The sequence below is a fragment of the Anolis carolinensis genome, chromosome 4, assembly GCF_035594765.1.
Source record: "Anolis carolinensis isolate JA03-04 chromosome 4, rAnoCar3.1.pri, whole genome shotgun sequence".
Classification (NCBI taxonomy): domain Eukaryota; kingdom Metazoa; phylum Chordata; class Lepidosauria; order Squamata; family Dactyloidae; genus Anolis; species Anolis carolinensis.
Window position 1 is genome coordinate 218034980 of NC_085844.1, and position 27839 is coordinate 218062818.

Consider the following 27839-nt stretch of genomic DNA (forward strand, 5'->3'; position numbering starts at 1 on the left):
GGAAATAAATGGAAGAACTATTTTCACATGGTTAATGCCCCTGGGGCATTTTTGACAGCCCTCCTTTGGAGTTCTTTACAGCACTACAGCAGGAGTGGATATCTGAGATGCACTTTTCATTTTGTGGAGCCGCTTTCACCTGGAACTGGAAAACACTGGCATCTTCTGCAGTGCAGTTATGGATGACCTTGGGCTTTCCTTTTTTGAATGTACCATATACCCTTCAAAACTATAGCACACACCAGCAGTGTGTGTTTTGTGGCCACTGTGGCCTAGAGTCAGCTTGGAACTGGGACCCAAAGCTCTTAATCTGCATCAGCACACTCCAATGCAAACCACACCAAATGGTGGACTTGTCTCATGAGGGGTTTTTTTTTTTAAAAAAAGGAAATGTATTCTCTAGGATTGTTTAGCTGTGGATACTGCGGATCCTGGAACCAGTTGGAGGTCAGCCTCTGTGGTGTGTGCAATCCCCATCCAGGTTTTGAACTTGTTGGAAATAGCAACCTTCTATAAGCCTCCTGTTATGCATATAAATGAGATTGCTTACTATATTGTATGTATATAATGGTATGCAGTTTTCCCCCTAACTCTATGTTGTTTGATGTTGTGGGCGGGACTACAGACCATGTGACCAGATTTGAGACTCTTTAGACTGAGACTCCATTTTGGAAGCTGTTTTAAACCTCAGTTCAGTGTGTGTTAGAGTTTATCTCAGAAGGAGAACAGTTTAGAAGTAAGTCAGTGTCAGTATAGTATATAGTGCATAGTCAGTCTTTATTGAGTCAATGTTCAGTAATGTATTAAACTGAATAGAATGTTAGTCTGTATGCAACAAAGAACAGACTAAAACATAACAATAACAACAATAATAATAATACTAAATAATAATAATAATAAATAAGCTTTATTTGTACCCTGCCACCATTTCCCATAGGGACTTGAGGCGGCTTACACAATAGCACACAATGGTGCCATACAGCACATAAAATGCAGTACATTAACATTTAAATCAATAACACAATTTCATAAAATCACAAATATAAAATTAGCAAAAACAACTCAGTTTAGGCAAAATAATCAATAAAATGTGGCTCTAACAATTAATTAAAAGATCCATACAATCAATTTGGTGTCCCGGGTGTATACTAATAAAAGGTAAAGGTAATGGTTTTCCCCTGACATTAAGTCTAGTCATGTCCAACTCTGGGGGTTGATGCTCATCTCCATTTCTAAGCTGAAGAGCCAGTGTTGTCCATAGACACCTCCAAGGTCATGGGGCGGGCGTGAGTGAATGGAGTGCCATTACCTTCCCGCTGGAGCGGTACCTAATGATCTCACATTTGCATGTTTCCAAACAGCGGGAGCTCACCCTGATCCCCTTATTCGAACCACCAACCTTTTGGTCTGCAAGTTCAGCAGCTCAGTGGTTTAACCAACTGCGTCACCAATCAAAACGTAGATATAAAGTGCTAAAGTAATCGGCAAGTAGTTTAGCTACTGCCTGAAATGTTATCAAAGGCCTGACAGAAAAGCCATGTTTTAATTCCTTCTGAAAGTGCTGCAGTGTGGGGGCTTGCCTAAGTTCCCTGGGGAGGTCTTTAGAGAACATACTGTTTAAACTTTGAACCAATAAGAAATGTACCTGTATGCTGAATACATGAAGTCTGTAGTTAAATCAACTATGTTATTTTAACAAATACTACTTATTTTTGGTCTCTTGAGAGCATGATTTAAAAGCAAAGTATTTTATGGGAGAGTAGATGTTTCTTTTGGGCAGCTGAACTAACACCTCTGAAGATCTGTTATATTTTTTATGCATTGACATATCTTTTATTAGGAAATAACTGCACCCAGTCTCTGGGCCCATGATCCTTTTGCCAAATATGAATCTCCATGAATATGTGGATACAACCTTTTGAAACCACCAGTCAAGAAAAACATGACTTTGTTAGAAGTCGACTCTTTGAACAAGTGGAGGAAAAAGTATTTAGTCAGATACTAACTGTACAAGTTTTCCCACTTAAAAAGATGAGAGGCCTGTCATTGACATCATAGGTAGATCTCAACTATGAGAGACAACATGAGAAAACACATCCAGAAAATCACACTGTCTGATTTTTCAATTGGTATCTGACTAAATACTTTTTCCCCACTGTAGTATAATACCAAGTTTTCAACTTTCTTTGTTTTTAAATACATTACAACTGTACCCTCAGTTCACTTCTGATATGATAAATAAGTAAATAAATAAATTGTATTAGTTCACCATACAGGTACATTTCTTATTGAAGTTTTATTACAGATAGGATGTAGCTTCTATGTGTTGAGTATACATGGTGAGCCCCCGCTGGTGCAGTGGGTTAAACCCTTGTGCCGGCAGGACTGATGACTTGAAGGTTGGGTTGCTGACCTGAAGGTTGCCGGTTTGAATCCAACCCGAGGAGAGTCCGGATGAGCTTCCTCTGTCAGCTCCGGCTCCATGTGGGGACATGAGAGAAGCCTCCCACAAGGATGGTAAAACATCAAACATCCAGTAGTCCCCTGGACAGAATCCTTGCCGATGGCCAATTCTCTCACAATAGAAGTGACTTGCAGTTTCTCAAGTCGCTCCTGACATGAAAAAAAAAGTACACAGGGTATCATTCTTAATCAATAGTCCAGTCTTTAAGTATATTTGTACTCACTGAAGTCCATAAGCATACTTCTATATTGAAATTCAAACAGCAATATACAGTACAGTCTAGCTTATTCAACCTCCGCTTATCCAAAATTCTGGATTATCCAACGCAGTCTGCCTCCTGCCCAGATACACAGTTGTTTCTCTAGGCAGCAAGGACTGAATTTTTTATGGATTTAGCTTCTGACAATGTTGTTACTGTAAGTTCATTTTATGCAATTCTATCTTTATTTGTAGTCAATGTTTTAGTAGTCAATGTTTTCAATACATTGTGATGTCTTGGTGCTAAATTTGTAAATACAGTAATTACTACATAATATTACCGTGTATTGAACTGCTTTTTCTGTCAATTTGTTGTAAAACATGATGTTTTGGTGCTTACTTTGTAAAATCATAATGGATTTTAATGTTTAATAGGCTTTTCCTTAATCCCTCCTTATTATCCAACATTTCGCTTATCCAACATTCTGCCGGCCCGTTTATGTTGGAGAAGTGAGACTCTACTGTACATGCATTCACCTCCACTGATGTCTGGACACATACATCTGCTTTCACTGAAGACCAAACACATACAGGGCGGTAGCCAAGGGGGGGGGGGGTTAGGGGCTCAACCCCCCCTCAAAATTTTTTAGGATTGAAAAAAAAACCTAGTTTGCTCATGAATTTTAACTGGTTAACCTTCATGAGAAAACTAGGTTTTTTTTAACTGGTTAACCATGGAGCCTCTGGTGGCCTAGGGGATAACAGCCTTGCGACTTGAAGGTTGGGTTGCTGACCTGAAGGCTGCCAGGTTCGAATCCCACCCAGGGAGAGCGCGGATGAGCTCCCTCTATCAGCTCCAGCTCCATGCAAGGACATGAGAGAAGCCTCCCACAAGGATGGTAAAACATCAAAACATCTGGGCGTCCCCTGGGCAACGTCCTTGCAGATGGCCAATTTTCTTACTCCAGAAGCAACTCCGGTTGCTCCTGACACGAAAAAAACAAAAACTGGTTAACCAAGTCCCCATGAGTGTCCACTGAAGTTTATCTGTCTTGAGTGTCCACTGAAGTTTATTGATGGGAGCCTGATTTCTAAATTATTTTGTGTTATGGAACTACTTTTAATAGTTTGCTAAAAAAAAAGTTTCAAACCTGCCCCGAAATTTTTTCTGGCCATGGCCCTGAACAGACATGCATCCACCTCCACTGAGGTCTGATGCAAAAGGGAATACAAAATGGAGTCCTGAGTCTGAACATGCTCAGTACAATCACATAGCTATAACCCCTCCCACACCCAAGAGCGACAGTCAAACACATAGAATACAGTTAACAAATAAACAGTGAGAGCTTGCGAGGTTGCTATTTCCAACATGATCAGCCTAAATGTGCCCGTGATGTTCTTCCACCCAAGTCTTAAATGTGCCCGTGATGTTCTTCCACCCAGGCTTAACCTACAAAATCCCGCAGGCGTGTTCAGGGTGATCGTTTTGCGGTGTGCAACTTTTTCTCTTTGGCAACATTTCCCCTCCTGACTCCCTCTGTGGCCTGGGAAGAATAAGGAGTGGGCTTGGGATCCCCTTCCCACTGGTGTTTCTGGACTCGAGGGCAGCTAGAGGTGGGGAGCTTCCTGCCTTGGCTTTGGCTTCTCCGCCCCACTTCCCCGCCCGGCCCTCGGGCCCCACTGACCCACTCGGCCTTGCCCAGCCCGGCAGCTTCCTTACCTCCAAGGCGCCCTTTCCACGGGTGGCTCGGCTCACGTGGAGCGCCCAAGACTCCGCCTACCGCCCAAGCTAAGCCCCGCCCCTCGGACGTTGGCCGCCTCTCATTGGCCGCCTTCCCGCGGCGGGCGGGCCCCTTTGTGACGTCACCATCAGCTGTTTGAACGCTCTAATTTCCCTGCCGAGATCAACTGGGGATTCAGCAATAAGAGGAAAAATACGGATTTTAAGGCTACTGACCAGGGAGGGAATGGTGGCCGGGCGCCTGCACTTTGCGACGGTGCATATCTTCTGAGAAGACCAGAGACACCATTGACAGCACCATATTCCCCCCCGGCAACTAGATATATAATTAATATATATATATTTTTCTCCCCCAGAGGAAGGTGTTTTTTTAAAATATATATAGAATATAAATAATAGCAATTTTCTATGATTGCAATTCAAACTACCTCATAGACTCTCTCTGCCTAAAGCTGGTGCTTGAAAAAAAATATATTTGTGGGGGTTTTTTTTTTCTTTCTTCTTGTGTGTACAGTGTGGCGTTGTTTACAAAACATTTGATGGCATTAAAGGCAAGGTAAGTGTGGCTTTCTCCCCCTTGATGTCCCCACTCATCCTTTGTGTGTGTGCCCGTGGGAGCCATAGAAAGAGATGGCCAAGGTCGAGCTTTTCTGCAGAGCCCCCTTCCCTGACTTTGAGGGTCCTGCGGGTTGAGAATGGCATCGATTTCCTATTCCAATTTCTTTCAAAAAACCCATTTCTTTATTTTTATGATGATTATTTGCATTTGGGTCTGCATCTGGTTTCTGAAGATGTTGTTGTGGTTTCCTCTCTCTCTCCGGTTGGCAGGGACATCATGAAGAAAGGATCTCGAGGTGGAATGTACCAATCCCAGGGAAGGGAAGGGAAAGTCTTTGTGTGGAATGTGTTGTCGAAGGCTTTCATGGCCGGAATCACTGGGTTGCTGTGAGTTCTCCGGGCTGTGTGGCCATGCTCCAGAAGCATTCTTTCCTGACGTCTCGCCCGCATCTATGAGCCCTTACACACAGTCCTATATCCCAGAATATCAGGGCAGAAAATCCCACAGTATCTGCTTTGAACTGGGTTATCTTAGTCCACACTGCCGTATATTCCACCCAGTTCAAAGCACATAATGTGCGATTTTATTCAGCTGTGTGGAGGCAAAGGTTGTGAGGTCTGTTGGAAAACAGTCAAGTGGGGTTTATATATCTGTGGGATGAAAGAACTCTTGTCTGCTGGAGGCAGGTCTGACTGTTGCAATTGGTCACCTTGATTAGCATTGAAAAGCCTTGCAGCTTCAAGGCCTGGCTGATTCCTTCCTGGGGGAATCTTTTGTTGGGAGGCGTTAGCTGGCCCTCATTGATTCATGTCTGGATTTCCTCTGTTTTCAGAGCATTGTTCTTTATTTACTGTCCTGATTTTAGAGTTTTTTTAAATACTAGTAGCCACATGTTGTTCATTTTCATGGTTTCTTCCTCTGTGTTGAAATTGACCACATGTTTGTGGATTTCTTTTCTGTGTTCTTAAATCCAGGTTGGTTCATCAAGCGCTCTGCTACGGCTGACTTCCCTGGCTGGATTAATCTGCACAGAAGTCACCCATAGCAGAGCATTTGATGAATCAATCTGGACACAACATATTATTTGAGAACACAGAAATGCTGGACCACTCTCACAACCACTATGTCACAGAGAAGCCATAGAAATCCACAAGCATATGGGCAATTTCAACAGAAGGGAGGAAACCATGAAAATGAAAAAAAAAATCTGGCTACCAGTATTTTAAAAAAAACTCTAAAACCAGGACAGTAAATAAAGAACAACTCTCAGAAAACAGAGGAATTCCAGACATGAATCCATCAGGGCCAGCTAACACCTCCCAACAAAAGATCCCCCCCCCCCCCGGGCAGGAATCAGCCAGGCCTTGAAGTTGCAAGGCTTTTCAATACTAATTAAGATGACTTCCTCCAGGCAATAAACAGTCAGACCTTGAAACTGGAAGGCTATTCAATGCCAATCAAGGTGGTCAATTGCAACATTTACACTTACAGTAGAGTCTCACTTATCCAACGTTCTGGATTATCCAATGCATTTTTGTAGTCAATGTTTTCAAAACATAGTGATATTTTGGTGCTAAATTCGTAAATACAGTAATTACTACATAACATTACTGCGTATTGAACTACTTTTTCTGTCAAATTTGTTGTATAACATGATGTTTTGGTGCTTAATTTGTAAAATCATAACCTCATTTGATGTTTAATAGGCGTTTCCTTAATCCCTCCTTATTATCCAACATATTCACTTATCCAATGTTCTGCTGGCCAGTTTATGTTGGATAAGTGAGACTCTACTGTACTTACAACAGACAAGAGTTATTTCTCCCACAGATATATAAACCCCACTGGCCTAGTTTTCCAATAGACCTCACCATCTCTGAGGTTGCCTGCCATAGATGCAGGCGAAACGTCAGGAAAGAATGCTTCTGGAACATAGCCGGACAGCCCAGAAAACTCACAGCAACCCTCTTTTGTGTTGAGTTTGGGAATAAATAAAATACACTTGGCTTCTAAGGAAGGGTGGGGAGGGACACAAAAACTTGGAATTGGAAAGAAGGCGAAGGATTGTGTTGACCGAAAACCTCCAAGAATTCCTGCCTGTTCAAGCTTTCCAGGGAGTCAAATATCCGCCCTCCTTTCCTAACCCGATCCTTGCATAACCTTCCTTGGATGGTAGGGTGTTTTTTTTTTAATTATTTGCGGAGGATTCAGTGTGAAACAAAAGACGGTGAGATGGGAAGAAAGAGGGGACAGAGGAGGGAGGGAGAGATGTCCTGTTGTTCCTCCCCAGGCTTGTCATCGATTCCCTTGGCTTAAAAAGGCAAGGATGCCCCGCTTTTGTCTCGAGCAAGAAGGAGAAAACATTGCAGATATTAATAATAGTCCTTCGAGAGGGAGGGAGGGAAGGAGGGAGGCGGAGAGAGGGAAGGGAGCCAGGCAACGAGGAGGCAAAACATCCCTTCCCTTGTTTGTGCGGCTCCTTGAGGTCAGGAGAGAAGGAGAAGGAGGCGAATGGAAAATGTTCCTCATTCCCAGCGCCTGGCTAGTCGGGGAGCATCTGGAACGAATGAATGCAGCTTGGACGTGGCTCGAGGCTATGGGGATAATGGGAGTTGTAGTTTGGGCAAGCACGAAAGGCCTTGTCAAACCGCAGCTCCCAGGACCCTATAGCATTGAGCCTTGGCCGTTCAAGCAGTGACAAACTGCACTCATTCGAATGGAGAGGTAGATTGGGCTGCTGTGAGTTTTCCGGGCTGTATGGCCATGTTCCAGAAGCATTATCTCCTGACGTTTCGCCCACATCTTTGGCAGGCGCCCTCAGAGGTTGTGAGGCCTGTTGGAAAACTAGGCAAGTGGGGTTTATATAACTGTGGAGCATTCAGGGTAGGAGAAAGAACCCTGGTCTATCTGCCTGAGGCAGGGGTGAATGTTGCAACTGGCCAGCTTGATTAGCCTTGAATAGTCTGGCAGCTTCAAAGCCTGGCTGTTTCCTGCATGGGGAGGCCCTAATGGTTGCTTGTCTGGAGTTCCCCTAACATCCACTCTTGCAAACTGTCCCAGGGGGGTTGTGTCAGGGGTTTATGGGTGGGTGCAAAGTAAGCAGGAAAGGATCTGCCACCCCTCATCCTTTTCTCCGCCTTCTTCTTGTCTTGGATTGTGACCAAAAAAGGCTTGGGTGTCACAGTCACTTCGTGGGTGTCACAGTCACTTCGTCCGCCCCCTTGCCCTTCTCCTCTAAGTGTCTGCAAAAGGGAAATAAAGGATGCATCTACAGCAGGCATAGGCAAAGTTGGGCCTTCCTTCCAGGTGTTTTGGACTTCAACTCCCACCATTCCTAACAGCCTCAGGCCTCTTCCTTTTCCGCTTAAGCGGCTGAGGGGGAAAAGGAAAGGGCCTGAGGCTGTTAGGAATGGTGGGAGTTGAAGTCCAAAACACCTGGAGGGAAGGCCCAACTTTGCCTATGTCTGATCTACACACTAGGTTTCATGCTCGCCTGGTTCTTATTTTCCTGGCCTTCTTTTTATTATTTGCTTCTCCCCAAAAAAAGGATTTGCTAAGATGAAAGAGGCCGCCTTCCCTTTTCCCATTGGCTGCCCGGGGTTGGAAGCCTGGGCTGACGTGGGCTGGATTTGCATATGACATTGTGACATCACCACACATGTCCCCCACCCTTTTCTGAGCTTTGCCTCCCTCCCTCCTCCCTTTCCTGCAGAAAGCTGTTGTCCTCTTCTGACCCCAAAGGGAAAAAGAAGGTGGCTCCATGGCTCAGAGGGCAGAGCTGGGGCCATCCCCGGGCGAATGGGGAGGTCATGGAGACTGAGAGGCATGCCTGGCATGTGGATCTTTGTCCTGTTGAGCAAGAAGGGTGGCCAGCTGGTGGAGTGGGCTGCAAAGAAGCAGAAGCCCCAAGACCTTCTAGGACAGTGGTTCTCAACCTGAGGTCCCCAGATTTTTGGCCTGCAACTCCCAGAAATCCCAGCCAGTTTAGGATTTCTGGGAGTTGAAGGCCAAAAACATCTGGGGACTCCAGATTGAGAACCACTGTTCTAGGAGGACTTGATGTTCCTCCCTTTTCCTCTCCTTGCTGGTCTGTCTTATGATATCCAATGGGTTAGATTTCGAACTCATTCAGCAGCTTGTATTTTTAAAATGCAGCATTGCATCCTAAGTTTAGCATGGAAGGGAAGCCTGGTCATGGTCCTGTGGGCAAAGGAAAATGAGTTCGCTGGAACTACAAAAACAAGTATCCACTGTTAGGTGCCTAAACTTTCTCCCTCCATAAGTTTTGGGAATTTAGTTCCCAGAATTCCTGTCACTCAAGCTGCCTGGGAGTTGGAAGTCAAAAACATCTGGAGGAATAAAGGTTGGGAACCACTGTTCTAGGGTGCATGTACATTGTAGAATTAAATGTAGCTTGGCACCACTTTGACTTCCATGGCTCAGTACTATAGAATCCCGGGAATTGTAGTTTGGTGAAACACTAGTACCATTTAATAACTTTATTCTTATATCCCGCTCCATCTCCCCGGAGGGACTCGGGATGGCTCACATGGGGACCAAGCCCAAAATACAGCATAAAGTACAACAGCAAAATGCATTTAAATATATAAACCAATAAAAGAAAGCATATAAAATACAATAAAAACATATTTAACCGACCAATAGCCAAGGTGCAGTGAGCATATTCAAGATTGGAATAGGAATATAGTGTCTAGATCCAAGGGAAGTCATGCTGCCCCTCTATTCTGCCTTGGTCAGACCACACCTGGAATACTGTGTCCAATTCTGGGCACCGCAATTGAAGGGAGATGTTGACAAGCTGGAAAGTGTCCAGTGGATGGCAACTAAAATGATCAAGGGTCTGGAGAACAAGCCCTATGAGAAACGGCTTAAAGAGCTGGGCATGTTTAGCCTGCAGAAGAGAAGGCTGAGAGGAGACATGATAGCCACGTATAAATATGTGAAGGGAAGTCATAGAGAGGAGGGAGCAAGCTTGTTTTCTGCTGCCCTGCAGACTAGGACGTGGAACAATGGCTTCAAACTACAAGAAAGGAGATTCCACCTGGACATTAGGAAGAACTTCCTCATTGTGAGAGCTGTTCAGCAGTGGAACTCTCTGCCCCGGAGTGTGGTTGAGGCTCCTTCTTTGGAGGCTTTTAAGCAGAGTCTGGATGGCCATCTGTCGGGGGTGCTTTGAATGTGATTTTCCTGCTTCTCGGCAGGGAGTTGGACTGGATGGCCCATGAGGTCTCTTCCAACTCTATCATTCTATGATTCTATGGAAGTAAGGCTGTAGACTTTATATAGGTGCAAGATATATCTTGCAACCTCTGGAGCTGGGCCAGAATAATGTGCAATGGTTAGGTATAGGTGGAGGTAAAAGGACAGTGTCAATTGTGCAGAATCAATCAAAGGCACATTGAAATAGCCAGGTTTTCAGCTCTTTCTGGGATTTGCCAGAGAAGGCTAAAGGCCTTGTAAAATTACAACTCCCAGGATTCCTTAGCTTCAGCTATGGCAGTTAAAATGGTATCAAACTACATTGATCCTACATTGATCCTACCTTAAGACACTTTCTTGGTGTAGATGCACCCTGAGAGAACCTAGTAGGTCCTAGTAGGTAATGCCTACCAAGGACATATTTTGTTTGATATAGGTACACAAAACTGCAGATACCACTTCTTGGGATACAGAGGACATGCTGTTTCTTCCCTTTTCACCTTTGATTTTCATAAAATGAGGTAGCATGGATTTCCATTGCTAAAGCTCCAGCAGTACTTGTTCCAAATTGTTCCTTCCTTAAAGCTCCATAACTCCATGGCTTCACTCATAGAACCTACAAAGACAAGTATCCACTGTTACGGTAATACCAAAGTTTTGAATGTTATTAAACAATTATCTAGTTCAATGCATCAAAATGAATTCAAAGCTAGGTAGTTATACAAACACAGATAAAGCCATTGCTTAACAGTAAAACATAAGATTGTTATATCCACAGAAGAAAGAATTGTCTTATTCTGCTCTTGAAAGATGACTTGATTCCTCTTCTTATACACAATAATTGTTCATACTTCTTTACTAAGAAAGAATAGACTCCAAATTCACAACCAGTTTCGACTGAAGAGTCTTGATCAGGTGGAATTCTTTCTTTCCTGATTTTGTGCAATTTCTTCCATGGAGCAGAAGTAGAGAACGTCCTAAAGACATGTCATACTCAAAAAAAAAAAAAAATCACATTCAGCACCTTCTCTGGCTTCTGAGATTTTACTAGGGATTATAGCCAAATCTTGATGATCAAAATGGGAAGAACTGTACTTTTTTTGAGGGGGCATTTTATGATATAGTACTTTTATAGTTGTTCTGGCTGTACCTCAGTTTCCAATTTTGCTAGTGATGTGGTTTCCTAGGGCAGCCTTTTCTAGTCCGATGTCTTCTAGATGTCTTTGATTGTGATTCTTATTATTCCTATGTTGTCTGAGAACAATGAGGTTGTTGATGGACACATCAGGAAAGCATCAGATTGGCAGAAGTTGAACCAGAGCCTCTCCAAGTGTGTGACTGGCTCAATATACAGTATTTTCTCTCCTGCCCCTGAGTTCTGAGAGGCATTAAGCATTAGAACTGAAGAACGTAGGCATTTATTTATTTGTGTGTTGAAGTTGACCACTGGTATGATAAAACTATGTAACCGTTCCAAGCTTTTCTTTGCAGCCATGTGTACTAGGAACTACTCAGAGTTTCATCTCTATCCATACATATTTATTGGTTACAAAGCATATATACCTGACATTGTCTGGGTGTTGTTGGGACTGCTGCCTGTCCTCTTTCTCCATTCTCCAGCTCTGAGAGGGCTGATTTCACAATGTTTCCATCGCAATGGTGAGCAGACTGTCTTTGTGGCTTTTTCCCTCTTTGCTTCCCCTCATACACATGTTACCTTTCTTTCTTTCACAGAGGGCCACTTCACCTAGCAACAGCCAACCTTTTACCTAGTAACAGCCTTTGTAGTACTGACAGACAGACAAGCTTTTATAGAGAGAGATTTCTGCCCTTTCTGTCAAGATCAAAGCAACAAGGAGCATGGATCTCCCAAGTCTGAATACAATGTGGTCACAAGTATACCATATAATGGCAAACACAAACATATCAGCAGAAATCCTTTTAGTTAGTCCTAACTAGAGTAAGTCCTGTGGAATAAATTGTTGACTGTTGAGTTTCCACACAGGTAAATCCAACTGATTCGCTGACCCTGCTGTAGTCAGCACTAACAACAGGACTTGTGTCATAAAGCTTCATATTTCAACATGAATTCATGTTGAAATATAAAGTAATGTCATATAGTTCATTTTGTACAATGGTTCATTTAAGGTCAGTAGTCTTTGAAGAATTGAGAAAGTCCACTTCATTAAGAAACAGGACTTTCTGCCTTCATGTGCTTTAAAGTTTTGGATGAAGCCTGTGCCATGTGTGAGTAACTATGTCAGATTTAGATCCCAACGACAGTTGAATATAGATACCAAAGTGAAGGGTGAAGCTACTCTTTACATAGGCATGCAGTTTGAGTAGGAGGTGATGAAGACAGCCTATCTCAAGCAGTATAAATCTCGGTTGCCTTTGTAGACACTGGTGATGACTGGGTAGATATTCTTAGATCTGTTTTGGAAGGTTTCCCTTGGCATGTCTTCAGTGTTCATTCTGCTCTCAACTATTTAGAAAGAGTTTATCTGGGGGAGGAACATTCTCATTCTAAATAGGTATTTTGCCACTTTTGTAATAGCTCTGTTCAGTTCTAGAAAACCTGTCCTAGTTAATTAAAAAAAATAAGAGCTACCCACTTTTCCCTGGCTGCTGTGTAGCCTCCTTGTGCTTCAGTGGTCTTTGTTTGCTGGGCCACCCCCACGTCCATCTTACCTAACAGGATTATTTTGGAGAGTGACTGACTCACAAAACAAAGAGGTCAGGCAAAAGGGAACTGAATAGTACATTTCATTTCCAGGTTTCTTGCTGAATCCTTCAAATTAATATGTGTGATAGATATAATGAATCCAGTCCCTCTCTTTCAACACGAGATAATATAATGATATCTAGTTTCCAGGTGCTTCTTGCAATGATTAAAAAAGGAACAATAACCTTTGGAGGGTGATCCCTGTGCTAAGAAAGCCTACTGAAGGGATAGAGAACCCTTTATCTATCATTTCTCCCAATTGGCTGTGGTGGCTAGGGTTAATGGGAATGGTAGTCCAACAAAATCTGGGTATAATATGTGCCACTTCTGCTTTGATGGATTTTATGTCCATGCTTGTTTCTATGCCTCACCAATGGTAAAAAGGTAAGGGCAATTAAAGGGTTAAAGGGAGGCAAGTCACCAGGGCCAGATGGATTTCCAGCAGAATATTATAAAGCATTTATGGAAGAGTTGGCACCACACCTAACAGAATTGTTCAATGAAATATACACTAAGCAAAAAGTCCCCCTAACATGGAAAGTATCAGAAATTATAACTATACCCAAAAAGGGGAGAGATTTAACACAACCAGGGTCATACAGACCCATTAGTCTATGCAATCAAGATTATAAAATATTTACAAAAATTTTAGCAAAAAGATTGGAAACAATAATGCCAAAAATAATCAAAGAGGATCAATATGGATTTGTGAAGGGAAGAAAAATTGGGGATCCAATAAAAAATGTAGTAATTGCAATGAATCATGCAAATTCGAATAAGAAAAAAATGGGAATTCTCAAATTGGATGTTTACAAAGCATTTGATAAAGTCAATCACAATTATCTGTTAAGATTATGTCAACAGTTGAATATGGGGGAAAACTTTTGCAAAACGCTGCAACAATTGTACAGCAACTGTAAAGCAAAAATAAGGGTGAATAATGGAAGGACAGGAGAGATACCAATTTTAAATGGTACAAAACAAGGTTGTCCATTATCCCCCACTTTATTTGTAATAGCGATAGAAATGCTAGCTGAAAGTATCAGGAATAGCACCAATTGGACAGGGTACAAAATAGAAAAGGGAGGAGGACAAAAGGAAGAAATAAGGCTTAATTTCTTTGCCGATGATGCAATGATTATTACAAGTCAACCGTTAATTATGGTAAAAGATATTATTAAAAAACTGGAAGAATTTAAAAATATATCAGGACTATTCGTTAATATTAAAAAGTCAGAGATACTATGTCTTAATACCCCACCAAGGGAACAACTGGAGATTAGGAAAATATCAGGGTTAAGATTAGGATTAAAGAAGCTGAAATACTTAGGAGTATGGATATATAAAAACCCAAAGAGTATAGTCAAGGGGAATTATAAACAAAAATGGAAGGTAATAGAGAAACAGTTTAAGAATTGGGAAGGAAAAACATTAACAAGAGTGGACAGAATAAGGGCACTAAAAATGTTCATAATACCAAAATTGACATATTTATTTCAAACATTACCGAACACAGTAGATAGGAAGACACTAAAGACATGGGACAGGAGAATAAGAAAATGGGCAGTCGGAGGAAAAAGGCCCAGAATAAGGGACAAATGGTTAAATGCAAAAGAGGAAGAGGGAGGCTGGGGGATTCCAAGTTTAGAAGTCTATCACGATGCGTTTCAAATCCAAAGATTATTGGAAATACAGTATACTAAAAAAAAATGGGCAAATATGGAGAAGATAATAAATAATACTAAAGAAAAAGAAATAATATTTAGGGAATGGAGTAGGAGAGAAGAAGCAGAATTTAAGGAACCTTTTAAAGGAACAATAAAAGTGTGGAAAAAAAGAAAGAAGAAGCTAAGTCCAGGCAATGAGAATAAGATGGCAACTATATGGCAAATTAATTACAATAACAACGAAATTATAGGCAGAACATTGAGATCAATTGAAAGTAGAGGGAAAAGGTTAGTGGAGGATTTGTACACAATAGATGGAGACCCTGTAGAACAAAAAGAAATTCAGAATTGGATAGGATCAGGGAATTGGATTCAAAGCTGGGCTATAAGACAGGAAATTTTTAGATTGAGAGAAAAAATTAGAGAACAGGACAGTCCATTTGAGAAGGCGATTAGGAAATGTTTGAGAGAGGAAAAGAAGGTGGCAGGAGATCTGTATGAACAAATTATAACGGTAAAAGAAGAAATAGTAGAGGAAATTTTCCAAACATGGAGAATGGACATGGAAATTGAGAGGGAAGATATACAAAGGGAAATAAGTAATATAGCAAAAGAAAAGTACAATGTATTAAGGGAAGCAAGAAGGAAAATGTTACAAAAATGGTACAGAACTCCTGCACAACTTTCACGGTTTTTACCAGGGATGAAAGATAGGTGTTGGCACGGTTGTGAACAAAGAGGGGTGTTCAATCATATGATATGGGAGTGCGATCGGGTGCAAGAATACTGGAGAATGATTGAAGGAGAAATCAATAGAATGCTAAATCTACAAATAGTAATAGTTAATAGAAATGTACTACATGCAAGGATAACAGAAGTGAAGAATATACAAAAAGAAAAAATGATTGACAAATTAATAGCATGTGCACAAATTGTTTTAGTGAGCGGTTGGAAAGATAAAACAAAATGGACTCTGACGAATTGGTATAAGTATATAATTGATATGTTAAATGTAGAAATCACAAATTGCAAATGGAATAATATAGATAAAATTGGAAATATTGCAATAATCAAGGGGGTGTGGGAACCAGTTAAGAACTATTTAGAGAATGTACTAAGATGTGGAGTGGAAAAATTAAGATTGAGATTGATATTTCAAATGTAACTTCTGTAGTTTGTTGTATAAAGTGTATGTACAAGGAGGGGAGGGTGGGAGGGTGGGAGTGGGATAAGATGACAAAACAACAATAAAAAAAAAAATTAAAAAAAAAAAAACCAATGGTAAAAAGGTAGAAAAGCAGTCCATGCACAGTGATTGACTCGTCTCTTACCTAAGCCAACCTTGCCAAAACCTGGCACTATCAAGAGAGTTATATTCCTCAACATCCCCATCCCCATACTTTTTACTCCACCATGTGTGAGTAGGCATCAAATCAAGGAAGGCTACTATAGGATCATTTTTACATACTTTCCCACTGCTGTTTTTTTACACTTGGACACTAAAACATATCACACAATAGCTGTCACCACGTGCTGCATCAATGAGCATGTATATACAGTAGAGTCTCACTTATCCAACATAAACAGGCCGGTAGAACGTTGGATAAGTGAAAATGTTGGATAATAAAGAGGGATTAAGGAAAAGCCTATTAAACATAAAATTACGTTATGATTTTACCAATTAAGCAACAAAACATCATGTTTTACAACAAATTGACAGAAAAAAGCAGTTCAGTACACAGTAATGTTATGTAGTAATTACTGTATTTACGAATATAGCACCAAAACATCACAATGTATTGAGAACATTGACGACAAAGACATTGACTACTAAAAGGCAAACTGCGTTGGATAATCCAGAACGTTGGATAAGCGAAGTGAGACTCTACTGTATTCTCCATGTCCTCCTTTCTCATCACATACCACTAATGTTTCCAACATTTTTTGCTAAACTTTTTGGTAAACTGGGTATATATTTACCCATAGACTTAAGATAATATGAGAGCATTTTTGTTGGAAATAGCAACCTTCTCAAGCCTCCTCTATTTAATGTTTGTCTGTTTTATAATGTGACGGTTTAGAATGTTTAGTTTTAAAAGGATGACAGAAATTTCAGTTGAGGCTTGAGTCTGTTTGTGTTCAGAAGCCAATGTTAGGAGTTAGAAGTCATTAAGGCTTGAGTCTGTTAGAAGCTAATGTTAGATGTTAGAAGTCAGTTGAGGCTTGAGTTTCTTTAGAAGTAGACTGTTACAAAAAAGAGCTATACAGAGCAATATAGATTTGAAAAGACTGATAAAGATTGCAAGTTAAAGATTGTAAACGTTTTAAACCTTAACCTGACAAGAAATGTACCTGTATATTTAAATACATGAAGTTATGAGTAAAAGAAACATGTTATTTTAAAAGAAGTCTACTTGAATCTTTGTCTGCTGAAAGCATTGAATAAAAACAAAATATCTACGCCCAGTGATTTTCCATTACCCAATAAACTAAAGGAAACACTCCTGAAACTATGCTACCCATTAGGTTATGATCATAACAGGTCATAATTCAATACCACAATAGGTTATGATCCTAACAGGTCATAATCTATCATCCCATTAATTTTAGCATACAACTGCTACATTTTTGTGGAGAACCAATATCTTCTGTCAAATAAACTTTAGAGGAATTTCACAGTAAATCAGACAAACACATATTTGTTCATTTGGGCATAACAGATGTATGTGCCCACAGTTCTATATATTTTATATATTTGTTTTCTTCAATGGCTAAGCCACAGACCTAAATTGAATTACAAGTCCCAACTCATATAGATCTACCAACTCAATTACTGAAGGATATTCAGTGGAAGTGTGTTAAAGCACTGAGCTGCTGAACTTGCAGACCGAAAGGTCACAGGTTCAAACCCTGGGAGCGGCGTGAGTGGCCGCTGTTAGCTCCAGCTCCTGCCAACCTAGCAGTTTGAAAACATGCCAATGTGAGTAGATCAATAGGTACCGCTCCGGCGGGAAGGTAACGGCGCTCCATGCAGTCATCCTGGCCACATGACCTTGGAGGCGTCTACGGACAACGCCGGCTCTTCGGCTTAGAAATGGAGATGAGCACCAACCCCCAGAGTCAGACATGACTGGGCTTAACGTCAGGGGAAAACCTTTTACCTATCATGGTTATGATAAGGAATTAGGTGTGGGCTACAAAAATGTACTAGTATATTACAAGTGACAGGAGAAATATTAATCAACATCCCATTGGAAATGAAATCAATTAAGGCAATGGGCATAGCTGTTTGAGAATGTGGTTCCACAAGAACAGACAAATAAAAAAGCAATGCATATTGTAGTGCTAGAGCCTAGACACACATTCACCAGAATCTGATATTTCTTCTTTCTTTTTAAAACAGGTTTCTAGTATTTTAGGTTGTACAGAAATGTTTGGAAAGTGTGGGCAATACTGGAAAACTGACCGAATAAAATGTATAGCATTTTGGGGCTTAGTAGTAGTGTCCAGCATAGCTCTATGTCAATCTTTTAAATTATACAAAATAGTTCCAGAGTTCAAGAGCAACAACCAAGAAGGCCCTTTCTCGCATCTCCAATAGCTGTGCTTGTGATAGTGGTGGGACAGAGAGGGACCTTTCCTGAGGATCTCAGAGTCCAGAGTAGTTTATTTAAGAAGATATGGTGTGCTAACTAACCTGGACTGTACTCATAAAGGGCTTTATAGATCATCACCTACACTTTGAATTGAGCCTGGAAGCAAACTGGCAATCCAAGACAGATTTGGTCTCTTTTTGTCATTGATACGAGTTAGTACAGAATTTGGTTTGTCTGGGCAAATATATTTTTCATCACAAAATACACAAAATACCATGATAATGTGAAAAATGAGGATATTTTGTTCACCCTGCAAAAAAAGGAATAAAAATCCATATTATACATTATTAACACAAGTGTAAAGTATTTACCAAGATGCCATCCCTTTATATTGTAAGACAGAGTAAAGAGACTGGTGTATTATTAGGGCTAAACGAGCTTGCATTTGTGTCACTGGAAGTGTCTTTTTCTGACTGTAAATAAGAGCTGATAGAGAGAGTCGAACAGACTGTCTGCAGTGCTGATATCCTAACTGATTCCCAAATTGCATTTCCCTCCCATTTGAAATTGGATTTCAGCTCTACCATTAAGCAGAGGGAGGGAAGCAGTTGCCTCAGGGAACAGCAATGGCAGGTCATTACCTTTTCCTCTTAATTCATTGCCCAGCACACTGGCCAAGAGAGCTCTGCGTGACACATACACCTATCCTCATCCCCTAAATTAGCCCACTGCCTTCAGATGATTATGACTGAAGGATGTGATGGATGAAGATGCGATTCAGTTCCAAGTAATGAAGTCAGATATTCAGTTAGCAGTCAAGTTTGTTTCTTTTATGAGATTGGGAATATTATTAGTCCCAACTAGGAGCCCCCAATGGCACAGGGAATTAATCCCTTGTGTCAGCAGGAGTGCTGACTTGAAGGTTGGGTTGCTGACCTGAAGGTTGTCAGTTCGAATCCAACCTAGGGAGAGCGTGGATGAGTTCCCTCTATTAGCTCCGGCTCCATCCGGGGACATGAGAGAAGCCACCCACAAGGATGGTAAAAACATCAAAACAACCGGCCGTCCCCTGGGCAACGTCCTTGCAGATGGCCAATTCTCTCACACCAGAAAGCGACTTGCAGTTTCTCAAGTCGCTACTGATATTAAAAAAAGTCCCAACTAGAGCAACAAAATACAGTACAATGATATGGACCACTCAAGAGTTGCACTCTAGATCAGAGGCTGCGTGAAAGGAGACAATGGCAGAAGACAGAACAAAAGCTATAGACAGAAATTACAGGAAAGCAGATTTTGGCTGACCATTAAGAGAAGCTCCCTAATAGTAAGAACATGGGAAAGGCTATCCTGGAGTTGAGAAACTTTCCTTCTCTGGAAGTATTTAAACTCAAGCTGGATGGCCAACTGTTGTGGATGTTATGCTTGTATCTGAGCCAGAGATAGTCCTACCCTGTTTCCTCGAAAATAAGACATCCCCGAAAAATAAGACCTAGTAGACGTTTTGCTGAATTGCTAAATATAAGGCCTCCCCCGAAAGTAAGACCTAGCAACGTTTTTGTTTGGAAGCATGCCCAGCGCCTGCCAAACAGAACACCAAAGCATGCAGGATTGGTAAATGTACATACCAGTTGTACATGGAAATAATGGTAGTAACAAGAAATTCTTGATAGGATTCAGAGTTTGTCTGGTTAATAAATGTTCATTTTTTGTTCAACAATACATGTGAATTCTTCTTCATGGAAAAATAAGACATCCCCTGAAAATAAGACCTAGCACATCTTTGGGAGCAAAAATTAATATAAGACACTGTCTTATTTTCGGGGAAACACGGTAGATCAGTGCTATTCATATTGGTGGTCCACAGACTGGAGCTAGTCTGTGAGCCAATGGCTTTCAATCTGGAGGTAGTCCAGGAGGTATTAGCTTCTAGTCTGTGATGGGTTTCTAGGAAAGAATGAATCAGTTGTAGCCAATGGGAAAAAATATGGTACTGGTTCCTGGCACATTAGGGGAAAACAATATGCAGTACCCCATATCAGGTAGCATGAGCATCATTGGACTATATGACCACCATGGGCCCCAACATTGGTGGAATTTGGGGTCTTTCCCATTGGTAGAATTATTTTACCCACTGCACAATAGCATCCTCCAGAATTTGTGACTACCCAGAATCAGGAGGAGTATGTGTGTGTGTGTGTCTATACACAAGAGCTTGTTTCCCTTAACAGGGCTTGGTGGCACCAGCCTTCATTTTCTTTCTGCTGGACCAAGAGAAAGAGGGAGGTAGAGAGAGAAAGCCTTTGTCTCTTGAAAGTGTAATCTCCTCTCACTGTGAGCAGATGGCCCCTGCTAGGCTTATTGATAGAGAGTCTGAGCTGTGTCACTTTCTTTGCTATATGCACAGTAGGGGAGAGGGGAGAGCCACACAGTTATCCCCTACTTCCCACATCATGCTGGGACAGATTGCTCCAGAATTTGGGTCACGTAAAGAGACAGAGTGCATTGAACCAACACGCTTCATTTGCTCTGCAGTTGTGTGGGTGAGTGGGCACTTGCCTCATGTTCAAGCTAGAGCCCCTTGGCCAAATTTCCTGTATTTCTGATTCACATAAAAAGGTTCTTAAAGCATTTGTGGATTTCAACCAAATCATCCATTTAAAAGAAACCCATTGAAACAATGAGATCTGTCTATGTGTTAACTCAGTGTTCAACCATTTCCCCTATAGGCCTATACAGTTGGGACTTATCAATACAATCTAAGCTTTCCATGCCTGTTAAAATGTCTTTTAATTTGAATACTGTCAAAATTATATTCTCAGATGTATGCAATGCACAGAGCTTTGCAAATAAGTAAACATTTCTGTGTCAGCTGTGGGAAGACATGGGTTCTAATATTATAGTTTATCTAAACCCAAGATACTTTCTGCCTGAATAAAGCCAGAAAAAGGCCTGACACGAAAAAAACCCCAACTGGAGCAATAAAATTCAAGGATATGGAACACTGAAGGGTTGCCCCCACACACACACATACACACACATGCAAGCTGTATAGAATTCAAATTCAACCATGTGTGTGTGTGTGTGTGGCATCTCCATTAGAAAATCGCACAAGTGATTCTGTATAAATGCAGGGATAATAGTAGCCAGTAGTGTTCTGCCTGTTTCATGACACCAATATTTGCTGCATGAGGAAGCCCTATACTTCTGCTGTGTTGATTCATATCAACAAATTTGTTTGAGCAGTTTTCAGCTCCACTAGGAGCAGGTTTTATATGACAAATACACCTTGTTCATTTGAAACAATGCCATTCTCAAATATTTATATTATAAATGATATATTGTTGGTGGAGGGGGGGGGGGGACTTTTCATCTCATCTGATGTTCTGAAGATTACAATTGAACCAGGGAGCAGGAAAACTATAGTGGTGATAGTAGGAGATAACATATGTTTCTTTCATACTGCACACTTAAAGTACTATGGTTCCACTTTAATTGCCCAGGGGTCGATCCTACAGAATTCTGAGATTAATAGTTTGACGTGTGGCAGGGAATTGGACTAGATAGCCCTTGTAGTGCCTTCCAGCTCCAGGATTCTGTGACACTAAAACTCTCCAGAATAGACTTTCAAATATTTCATGAAACTATACTTCTCTGAATTCCATAGGAAAAAGCCGTGGAAGTTAAAGGGGCATCACAGTGCTATAACGGGTAGTGGGGAAGAGGCAATATTCATGCATACTAATCAAAATGTCCTATAAAACCTGCAGGCATTGGCTCGGCTACACAATTGGAGTTTCCAATTAGTTATAAGCAAAAGCCATGTCTATTTGAAAAAGGAAAATGATTTAGTAAATAGATGTCTCCCAATCTCTTATTTGTGCCTGTTACAACAAATCATATCATTTCAAGACTCTTTACAGTAATTTGGGAGGATATTATGAAAAGTGTTCTGGTGAAATTTTAGGGCTTTCTTGCTGGGTGTTCTATGATGAAATTTTGCAGACTTCTGCTAAGGGCGTCGCCACAGCACACTTGGTTCTCTGAAAACCAGCTTGGATTACTGATGGCTTTTAATGCCTCTAAAATCAGGTCCAACATAAATTATGAGAAGAAAAGAATTCAAAAGCTCTTCTCCAAAAGATGAATTTGATAGCATTTGAGCCTACTGAAAATATACTGGTCTTCTGGTATTGTTGGACTAAAACTTCCAGAATCTCTGACTATGAGCCATGTTGGCAAGACCTTGTGGGAACTAAAGTCCACCCATATTTGAGGACTCATTTTGGGAACTACATAGATTTTTGTTGTTGTTTATTCGTTCAGTCACTTCCAACTCTTCGAGACCTCATGGACAAGTCCACGCCAGAGATCCCTGTCGGCCGTTGCCATCCCCAGCTCCTTCAAGGTCATGCCAGTCACTTCAAGGATACCATCCATCTACCTTGCCCTTGGTCGACCCCTCTTCCCTTTTCCTTCTATTTTCCCAGCAACATTATCTTCTCCAAGCTTTCCTGTCTTCTCATTATGTGGCCAAAGGACTTCCTCTTTGTCTCTAATATCTTTCCCGCCGGTGAGCAGCCGGGCATTATTTCCTGGAGTATGGACTGGTTGAATCTTCTTGCAGTCCAAGACACTCTCAGAACTTTCCTCCAACAACACAGTTCAAAAGTCTCTATCTTCCTTTGCTCAGCCTTCCTTATAGTCCAGCTCTCGCATCTATAGGTTACTATGGAAATACCATTGCTTTAACTATGCGGACCTTCGTTGAGCCTATAGGGAAGGGCAATAAACCACCCTTTCCTCTGTTGATCAGAGGGCCCTTCCACACAGCCATATAATCCAGAATATCAAGGCAGATAATCCAATCTGCTTTGAACTGGGTTATCTGAGTCCACACTGCCATATAATCTAGTTCAATGTGGATTTTATACAGCTGTATGGAAGGGGCCTAATTGAAATTTATTTTGTATTCAGTTTGCAACAATTGATGTAAGCTGAGAAAAAGAGAAGTGGGAGGAAGAATGAGAATCCAGGACATTTTAAAAGCAGCTGAAATAAGTAGCACGACAATGGATTAATTGGAACTGTCCATGCCAAACTGGGACTGTTGGAGGATACGCACATGTCTTAGCATTATATATGTGCTCTGTTGAGCTATTTTTCCGCATTCAATGTCCCTGGCTGTGTATCAGCATGCCTTGCTTGCCCACCTCATGATATTTGCTTGTTAAATCATGGAGACTCTTGCAATTTTGCAGAAACCCTGATTCTCTTTTGCCCATCTCAATGATCAGGCACTTTCCCCTCATCATTCTTCTCATTAGTAGCATGCCTAATGTGCATGCTCAATGCCCACATTGGGTGATACAGTGCCTTATCACTTGAGGAAGATGAAGCAGAACTGACCTAGGGTAATAGCATCTTTGGTGGTGTCTTCCCACATGACATTGTCACTCTGTAATTGTCTTGTGGTAGATGGGTTTTTTTTTAAAAAAAAAATCTACTTCAAAAAATAATCTATTAATGAGCTCCTTTCCCACTTACATTGTGCAATGATTTCATGTTCACTTGTGCTTTTACTCTGGTTTTGTATGCTCAGGGGTAGTCTAGCGGGCATGCTTTGGGTGGGGAAACACATTGATTTGCTTGACAGCACTCTCAGAGGGCAGCTCTCAGACCCAAAAGCCAGCCCTTTCCTTTGAGGCTGAAGAGGAAGCTCTGGCAACTGGGACCATAAAGTAGATGGGCCCAGGTGGCACTTCAGGCTGCATGTCCTGGGCAACTCTTGTGCCATTTCTGGGATCAGATTATAATTTGGGGGAAGGACAGCATTTCAACGCTATAATGGTGTCATGGTGCTAGAGTGCTATAATGTCATGTTGGCTCATATGGGAGGCAATCTGTGTGTGTGTGTGTGTGTGTTTCAAACAATAAAAAGGGGCAGGTGAATGTCTTTGGGGGAGATAATCGATCAGAAATCCAAAATACTGTGTGCATTATGATTCTAGCACAAACAGAAGCTGCAATCTCACAATGGTTCTGAAGGTGCATAGGAGAGAAAGCAATCTGCTTGAACAGCATTTTGCAAATTATGCAATTATAGCAGAGGAGGAGGCTTGAGCAAAACGGCTCACAGTGCAAAAATGTAACTTTCCCAGATTCTGCATTTTCCACAAACACATTCCTTTTCTTTTACAAAACAAGAACATAGTTGGTTTTTCCTCTTATTGCTAGTAGTGTGAGATATAACAATCCCTTATCAAGAGCTAATTATGTGTCTCTTTTGCACGCACACCTGCAGGCACATGGACTGCTTCATCTCGCCATCCCCCACTTCATCCCTCTATTGCCTGGCTGAAGCATTGTCCTTTCCCCCCTTGCATGTGTGCCATCTGCATTGCTCACATTTCCCGTGCTCAGCTGTCTCTCACTGCTGTGTGACATGAATGTGCCTCCCCTCCCTTTCCCCTCCACCGCCTGCCTGCTGCTGCTGCCCCACAATCCTCTTTTCAATGTCACTAATGGGACTGAATTTCAGGAGGGATTTGCTGATTGGTTGAAGGGCTGAAAAATCCATCATTGTCCTTACAGAGAGCATAGATGAGCTTGTTTGTGAAGGTCTCTGACTCAAGGCTGGGTTTGAGTGGGCTTTAAGGGGAACCAGGCCCCAGCATATGCCGTACACTGGAAAAGGCTCCTATTAAAACCAGGCATTTATGTAATAAGCAGCACCCCACCCAACACACTGATCCAAGCCATAGCCTCAGTCCTCCACATTTTAATTCTGCTAACACTCTGCAGTTTATACAAAGCCTTCAACCATATCACAAAGGAAAGGGAAAACTTGACCACCTTTAGACATGGCGCTTCTCTTTTACTATGCAAAGTCCTTCCCTGGTAAGCATCTGCACCCATACCCTCCAACTGTCTCAATTTGGCAGGGACAGTCCCAGGTAATCCTTTGTTCAACTGCTTGTTAAATATTCTATTTTCTCTTTCCTCATCTCACTATCCTCTTAGGCCCCTTCCACACAGCTGAATAAAATCCCACATTATCTGCTTTGAACTGGAATATATGGCAGTACAGACTCAGATAACCCAGCTCAAAGAAGATATTGTGGGATTTTCTGCCTTGGTATTTAGGGATATAGGGCTATGTGGAAGGGCCTTTAGTCCTCAGCTGATATCTAAAATCTGAACAATTTAAAAAACTGTCCACATGGATGGCTGTGATAGTGACACCTATGTTTTCTGATAGTTTCATGTACATAAACTTTGTTTTATACAGATGTTTATTAAAATATTGTGTATGTTTATAAGATATATATGAAGCATAAATGGCTTTTGTGTTTAAACTTGAGTCGTATCTTCAAAATATCTTCTTATATATGTACATGATTTAGTATAATGCCAAGTTTTTTAAACTTTGTTTGTGTTTTCAAATACATTACAACTTTTACTCTTGGTTAGCTTTTGACACGATAAATAAAAATATGTGTCTTGTATATGCAAATACTGGTATACCAAAATCTGAAAAAAATCTCAAACATTTCTGGTCCCAACCATTTCAGAAAAGGTATTGTATATTAAATAATTAGCAATATGTTATCTTTCATACTATCCAAAATATGCTGTTTGAGACAGTTCTTTCATTGTATCCATCCTGAATGCATCTATCCATCCTTCTCTACTGTAACACTTTTGACAGGAAAAACAGGTCTCTCTAGCATCACACATCTGCTTCCTAAATGGAGGAACAAATGCCCCAGTCGATATTCAGAAATACATAGTACTGAAAGCCAATCAAATTATTTTTAAATTTTAGGCAACAACAGCAGCAGCATTGTCATCATTGTCATCATTATATAAGTCCTCCCTTTCCTAGGCAGCAAAATCATAGCTTGATAGCACGGCAGCTAACAGCAGGGAATCCTATTAAATGCAGCTGTTTAAAGTTCGTGTCAAATACGTCAAACATAAACCTGCTGGGAAATCTAGTCCATTTTAAGCAGGGACACTTATAAAGTTCAAAGTAAATACATAAATACAAACAGAAGTACTGGCCACACAGGAAACAGCTTTTGCCAACAAATAGAGGAATCCTTGACATATCTATGTGAAAGCGAACCTTGTGGAATTCTGTGGAATTATTCCCATATATGTGTGCACCAGAAACCTTACCTTAACATTGAGTACCAGTGAAGTCAATGGGATTATGTCTAAATAATCAAAATTCAGGAATGAATGTAAATAGCAAGTAGAAATAAATGGCAACTTTTCCATCTCACACACCTGTGAGGTACACCTCCCTGCTAAGCGCCTCCTGCTCCTATAGGATTCATTCACTGGTGCCAAGTTGTGTAAGTGTTTGCTGCCATCATAATGGCTTCCGTTACAGCCCCCTCCCATGGTGATTGCTGCAAGCCATCATTGTTATGTGTAGGTAGGTCCCCAAAAGATATTGAACTAAACGTTTTTGGCAAAATGAGGGTCATCATCATGAAAGAAGAAGGAGCAGCTATCTATCTTTGAGCCAAGCCACACTTTAGTGCAAATCCATTTGGACAGAGCTGGTGGGATGTGGAGAGTAAACCCTCCTCAGCCAGCACAGGTGATGGAAGGAGCCGACGAAACAAAGCATTCATGCAGTCAATTATGTGGCAGGTATGAATATATTTGGAAAGCTTACTAATCTTTGCTCATAAATTACCTCCAACTGCTAATAACCAAGAATTTCTGGGTTCTCGAACCTTAAATTACTTTCTGTGATACATTTGGTACTGTCACATTATTTAACTGGTTGGAACATTTATTCTCAGAAATGAAAGAGAGGTGTAGGGATGTGAAAGAGTATAGTTAGTGATAAAATTATAGAGCTGAAAGGAATAGTCTAGTCTAATATTTTGCTATGTGGGAAACTGAGCAGACAGATGGACATCCGACCTTTGGTTAAAGACCTCCAAAGAAGGAACTTCATCATATTCTGAACAATTTGCTCCACTGTCAAACAACTCTTACTATGAGAAGTTATCTCAAATATTTAGGAAGAATCTTATAATTTGTATCTATTGGTTCATGTAAATACAAGTATTCTAAAATCTGGAATATCTGTATTTGGAGCAGCAGAAAACCAGCTTACTCCATCTTCTACATCAGTGGTTCTCAACCTAGGGACCCACAGGTTGTATATGGTAGTTGTATATGGTAGTTCTTCACTGTTGTATATGGTAGTTCTTCAAACACTTAAAGATAGGTACCATATTACCTCTCGGTCTTCTCTCCTCCAAGCTAAATATAGCTAGTACCCTGAGTCATTCCTCATAGGGTTTGGTTTCCAGATCTTTTACTATTTTGGTCACTTAACTCTGGATAAATATCAGTTTGTCAGTATCTTTCTTAAACTGCAGTGCCCAGAAATGGTCACAGTTTAACCAAAACAGAATACAGCTGTACTATTTTCCCCCTCAATCTGGATATCATATTTCTGTTGCTGCAGCCTAGAATTGCATTGGTTTTTTTGACTGCTGCATCACACTGTTGACTCTAGCTTGTATTCTACTAAGTCCTTTTTGCATATGCTGTTGGCAGTCCGTGTGCATCTTTGCATGTTTTTCCAGCTTTGGTGTTGTGCCTTACATTTATCTCTTTTTAAATTCATTTGTCACTTTT

At 41.0% G+C, this 27839-nt stretch overlaps 1 protein-coding gene and 2 long non-coding RNA genes across 5 annotated transcripts in view; 1 reads left to right on the plus strand and 2 right to left on the minus strand.

Moving 5' to 3' along the window:
- Nucleotides 1-888: 888 nt before the first annotated feature.
- On the minus strand, nucleotides 889-4492 carry LOC134298465 (uncharacterized). The gene is made up of 2 exons (XR_010005563.1): nucleotides 4383-4492; nucleotides 889-2613 (listed from the first exon to the last, which is right to left on the minus strand). It is a non-coding gene; the product is annotated as an uncharacterized LOC134298465 (long non-coding RNA).
- A 51-nt stretch (nucleotides 4493-4543) lies between these two features.
- tp53inp2 (tumor protein p53 inducible nuclear protein 2) overlaps nucleotides 4544-27839 on the plus strand; it is a 46124-nt gene continuing 22828 nt past the window's right edge. The window contains exon 1 of one of the 3 annotated variants that reach the window (XM_062978815.1): nucleotides 4544-4959. The gene's annotated coding sequence lies outside the window, so the exon portion shown is untranslated. Of the gene's footprint in view, nucleotides 4960-26694; nucleotides 26835-27839 lie in introns of those variants that run through there. The other 2 variants (XM_003220494.4, XM_062978816.1) reach the window with 2 other exon arrangements.
- On the minus strand, nucleotides 10651-26516 carry LOC134298464 (uncharacterized). Its single transcript, XR_010005562.1, has 2 exons — nucleotides 26352-26516; nucleotides 10651-10798 (listed from the first exon to the last, which is right to left on the minus strand). It is a non-coding gene; the product is annotated as an uncharacterized LOC134298464 (long non-coding RNA).